This window comes from Carassius carassius, chromosome 12, assembly GCF_963082965.1.
Source record: "Carassius carassius chromosome 12, fCarCar2.1, whole genome shotgun sequence".
In the NCBI taxonomy this organism is placed as follows: domain Eukaryota; kingdom Metazoa; phylum Chordata; class Actinopteri; order Cypriniformes; family Cyprinidae; genus Carassius; species Carassius carassius.
This window is the reverse complement of record NC_081766.1, coordinates 20,868,619-20,874,618: the sequence shown is the minus strand read 5'-3', so window position 1 is coordinate 20,874,618 and position 6,000 is coordinate 20,868,619.

Below are 6,000 nucleotides of genomic sequence, written 5' to 3'. Positions count from 1 at the left end.
TAGTAATGTCATTGACACAATCATGCCGATGAGTGATGCAGTGTCGTCTGAGAGCCCGAAGACCACGGGCATCCAATAAAGGTCTCCGGCCTTGTCCCTTACGCACAGAGATTTCTCCAGTTTCTCTGAATCTTTTGATGATGTTATGTACTGTAGATGATGAGATTTGCAAAGCCTTTGCAATTTGACGTTGAGGAACATTGTTTTTAAAGTTTTCCACAATTTTTTTACGCAGTCTTTCACAGATTGGAGAGCCTCTGCCCATCTTTACTTCTGAGAGACTCTGCTTCTCTAAGACAAAGCTTTTATAGCTAATCATGTTACAGACCTGATATCAATTAACTTAATTAATCACTAGATGTTCTCCCAGCTGAATCTTTTCAAAACTGCTTGCTTTTTTAGCCATTTGTTGCCCCCGTGCCAACTTTTTTGAGACCTGTAGCAGGCATTAAATTTTAAATGAGCTAATTAAGTGGATAAAAGTGTAAAATTTCTCAGTTTAAACATTTGCTACGTTATCTATGTTCTATTGTGAATAAAATATTGGCTCATGTGATTTGAAATTCCTTTAGTTTTCATTTTATTAAAATTTAAAAAACGTCCCAACTTTTCCGGAATTCGGGTTGTATCTCACACTGTTAGCCAAACTTGACAATGTCCCTCCATCAGGAAAGTCTCCTTTAAAGCCATCTGGTTTTATTGATTCTGACTTCACACTTTCTTTTTTACACCCTGATATTTCCTTCATGCCTCTTCCTCTCGCTCTCCAAACATAGCGAGTTAAACATACTTGTGTTTAAGTTATTTGTATGTTTTATTTATTTATTTATTTTAATGTATGATTCAGCCTTCGTTGCACTTACAGAAACTCTCCCTCTCTCTGTTTTCAAAAGAGGATAAATGCTTTCATTCCAGACACAGGGATCTGGGGCACAATATATTATTTATAGTCTCTGTTGGTGTGATACATAAATAATTTGTTCCAGAGTGCTGGTGGGGGTGGGATTGGGGGAGGTGATTTGCAGTTTAAGTCCTGCTTCTTATGCTATTGAGTTACTATTTCAAATACAAACCAGTGCTATGATATGCCATACTAGCATCAGAGGGTGGTTGCAGTACACCATTTAAAGATATACAGTGTTGGAGACACTAAAAGATTCAGAATATGCAAAATGGATATCACAAGAAAGCAAGAGATCTTATGATTGGTTAAGCTGTTTGGCAGTCAATTAATGATCGGAAAGGCATTTTGTAAAGCCTGCCACGTGAAGTCTCTGAGCCACCTCTGAATTCTGTGTATAGATACATTGGAGCAGTAAATGCAGAAATTATGGAGTAAATATTTCAGAAATATTATTTTTTATTAAAAAAATTTGAATAAAATAAATGATATTACCATATATTTCTTTTAACTTAGAACTTTTGTTGTTGCATAATTTCACAATATTTTGTTAGTTTTAATCTTGTGTTAATGCATTTACTAACATAAACTAACAACTTACCATTGATAGTTCATGTTAGTTCACAGTGCACTAACTGGCAACACATTGTTTTATTAAGTTGCTTATTAGCATGCACATCACTAGCATATTGACTGTTTATTAGTATTTATAAAGTGCATATTAATGCCGTATTCTGCATGACCACATTTTAGATCATTAGGAGTTTACTTTTTAGGAGTATTGTATAATATTAGTTCATGTTAACTAGTTACCTAATAAAGTGTAACTAATGAAACATTATTGTGGAACATTATTATTATTATTATTATTATTGAAGTAACAGCAGTTTCTGTATAGATATAAAATATGTAGACTTTAAAACTACAGTTTAAGGAGTAAGTTGTTACAACAGAACTTGCCACTGAACAGCCTTTAAAGGCTTTTTAACAAATTTAAACAGTAAAACAACTCTAATACAGAGCAATTCATGCAAAGCAAAAATACAAGATATTACATACGTATATATATATATATATATATACACACACATATATATATATTGTCACAGAACTGCTGCTGTGTAGGAGCATGGAGCAAAGGAGCGAGGAGATGTAGGAAAATGTTATTAATTTTAATAATCAAAAGGCCTGGGCCTTGGTCAGCGGTGGCTAGCGGGCTTGAAGGCAAGCTGGTTCTGGATGGGAGTCGGATGCTTTCCAGACACCGGAGGATCCCTTCCCTCCAGCCTAGTCGAGTGGTGTTTGGGAGGACGATGATAATTAGCTCCAATCCAGAACAGCGAGTTGATTGTCGCATCATCCAGCACCATTTTTGCGGTGATCCCGCAGAACTCCCACACATATTCCACAAAGGGGAAATCTCTGCGGGCTAGGGCTGTGAAACAAGTGGCGATTTCCATAATGGAGGGAAGGCGCAACTCACTTTTTGTTGGTCTGGAATTCTGTCATTTTTAAAATCCATTTCACGAATGATGAGGCTTGCAACTCAGGTTTTGCTTGACAACTTGAATCGAAATTTGATCTAAGCAGCGCAGCTTTCTGTGTGATTATACCCTCGAGTGTATACATAACTATGAACAAAACATATTCAGATTCAGTCTTCACATAACAGAAAGGTTCAGTTAGAACATAATGCATATTTTCGTGACACTTGCGACTAAGTGCTTGTGTTAACTGCTGAATATTTGATGACTGAATGACCTAAGTGCTCCACATTATGCATTAACCATGTCCATCAAACTGTCTTCGTGATGCCCATTTGATGAATCATTGCTAAATACAACCCCACATGTCTCAGCTCACCACAGGTATTCTTCAGAACTGATCGCAGAGAGCTCGCTGTGGAAAGAAATGCATTGATTTATCTTCACAAATAGTATCTCTCATTATACTTGTTCAGAAGCGTTAAATTGAAGTGGCTTGTGTACCCCTTCTAAAATGTGTTTATAAGGGAATAGATAACCCTACTAATAATTATTGACTTTGTTTACACTGAGAAATAAGCAGAATGTATGTCACATATGGAGCATTACAATCTTTATTACTACTCTTCACTATGGCTCCATCGCTTTCTCTTTTTCTTCATTGTAATTTTGCAGCCTCCATCAACAAGCTACAAGTGAGATAAAGGTTATATGCAAATGCCCTCATTATATTTGATAAGGCAGATGTTGATGAAGAATGTAGTCTCATCCTCCTTTTAAAGACGGACTCTTTCTAAATTCTTTCATCCTTTTGGTTTCTGGCCAAATGGCTATTTTAGTTCAGCAGCGCTGTTACATTCAATAGTGCTTAGCTGCAGTTGAATATGTATTACTTGTTGATTGTGTGCACTAACTAACAAGATCATTGCAGAGAGTCTTCCATCCTGGGCTGTTGCATAATGTCTGGGTGTGAGGTCACATGTCATTTGCAACTTCTGGTGTTTTTGAATGGAACCTGTATTAAAAACCCAATTAATATTTTTCAGATTTAATAAGATTGAGAATACAATTCCTTTCAAACAAACAGCACTGGAACACTAAAACTATTTATGAACCAACTGAAATGTCTTTCTAATTGGTCTGATGTGTCTAAATTGGCAATCAATCAGTAAAACTGATGATGTTCTGACCCTATGAAATGGACTTGTGACATGTCTATGATTATTATATTATGTCATCAAAAAAGAATGCATTGCTGGTCCTCAGTGACAATTGGAAGTTATGCCAAAAAGGAATTATGCTGATAGTTTTAAACTTGGCAGAAGGCATTTCCAAACTTTTTTAGTCCACTGTATATCTGTTTTAATCTTAGTTTTTTTTTGCCCCATTGGGAAATTAAGTGTGTCTGTTTTTAAGCATAAAATCTAACAAATGATAGCAATGAGGCATTTGTTTAAAAAACAAACAAAAGAAAACTTTTTTTTTTTAAATATGCAGCTCCAAATACACTACAGTTCAAAAGTTTGGGGTCAGTGAGTTCTATTTCTATTTGTATTTATTTTCTATTTTGTTTATCTAAAGTGTAATGTTTCCCTATGATGACAAAGCTGAGTTTTCAGAAGTCATTAGTCTAGTATTTAATGTCACACGATTATTCATAAAACATTTCTTATTATTATCAATGTTGAAAACAGTTGTGCTGTCTAATATTGTGCAGAAACCATGATACTTATTTGAAACAGAAATCTTTTGTAATTATTATAAATATCATTAATGTCATACTTGTTCAATTTAATGCACCTTTGCTGTAGAAAAGAAATACAAAATATTACTGACCCACTTTTTAAAATATTTACTTTATAAGTCAATTGGTCTTGTTTTCTTTCTAAAGGATCTTTAGAATTTTTTTTCTTCTCACTGCAAAACAAGACAAAAAAAGACTAAATAAATATTATTGCTGGAATGACATTCTAGATCGTTCTGACTCAGTTTAACCCCCGGTTAGAAACATTTTAATCCCAATTTAGTATTTTTATATTAATGCATCCCTGCACTCTCCTTTCTGAACCTGAACACCCTTCTCTTAAGAGCCATAAAAACACAGCTGCAATCTGATTATGATTCCCTTATTTTAGAAGAGAAGGTTCCAAACAACTGAAATATACAGTGCAAGAGACGTGAAAAAAGATCTCAGATGCTCACTAATGGCTTTGACCCTGAGTAGAGTGCTTATAAAACCCTAAAACTGTCTCCAAAATGGAAAATGCATACCAGTGTCACATCTCCCTCACCTCGCTACAACATTCGGAGTTAATCCTTTTAGATTTACACTTTATTGATTCACCAGGATGGGAAGTACAGTAACCTGATTAAATCAAATCTAACCAGATTAAACTGAAACAGAAAAAAATGTGTGCATTATGGCTGCTATTTAGAGAATCACAACCACTATGTGTCAAATTCCTGAATCAGTTTTAGGTAAGACAAGAAGTTATTGTTGCTCACTAGACAATGCATATACCCCATATACAGTATTTGCTTATGGACAATTAACTGCTGGTCACGTGATTAAGTTATGGAATAACCATGGTTTAATTATGTGTTGTATAATGATGACTGGCATTAGCCAAAGAATGCATAGACTAAATATGTCCCACCCTTTTGTCCTTGAAGAGAATTGAAAGACATGGCACACACTGGGCCAGACAACCGAAGCGAAGCTCCCTGTGGTTAATATCCAGAATGGAAACCTCCTTCTCACTGGCATGTCTTCTCCTTTGTGGTCATGATAGCATCCATCCATCATCCATCCATCCATCCATTATTTCCTTTTTTGGCAATCAATCAAATAAGTAAATTCGTGACACTGGCCATCTGAACTCCTTTGAACAAATTCTTTCTTTGATTTCATTGTAGCACGAATTAATAATATATTTGTCATGATTAGTTGAATACACTGATCAATATATGAATGGATCGCACATCGTGTTCTAAACTGCCAACAGGCAGTGAAGCCACCGGAAGCCTACCGACTGAGAGCACCATTGAGTCACATGCAAAGCGCTGACCTAAAATCACCCGATTTGAAGCAAATCAGTCAAACGGGATTCGTTTTTATGTAATGTGTATGTAAATGTATTTTTACTTCAGATGTTATCTGCAATGTTTATGGTCTTTTTGGGCAGGATAAGAGATATATTTAAACCGTTATATTTAAACGCACTGACGACACAGGTAACGATCCAACACAAAATATAGCTTATTTCTTTATGAACATAATTATTCAGGAATTATTAAACATAAACCTATTAGTATCAGATATGGACTTACATAATATATAATATATTACAATGAATAGTACCATAGCCTCTGTTAATATTTCTCTACACTGAAATGAAAAGCATAACTTACTATCTTGGAAATAAAGCCTTTAAATGTCTTTGATATGATAGAGCAACATTTATTTCAGACTCTACAAGATCATGCAAATATGTTTACTAGTTTACTAGGTTTTTACTGCAAAATAAGCAGCTGTGTTCACAAAGTGTCACACCCTGCTTTGAATAAGGCATTACAGTCCCGTTCCTCAGAGATGGATGTTGCCATTATTCTGAG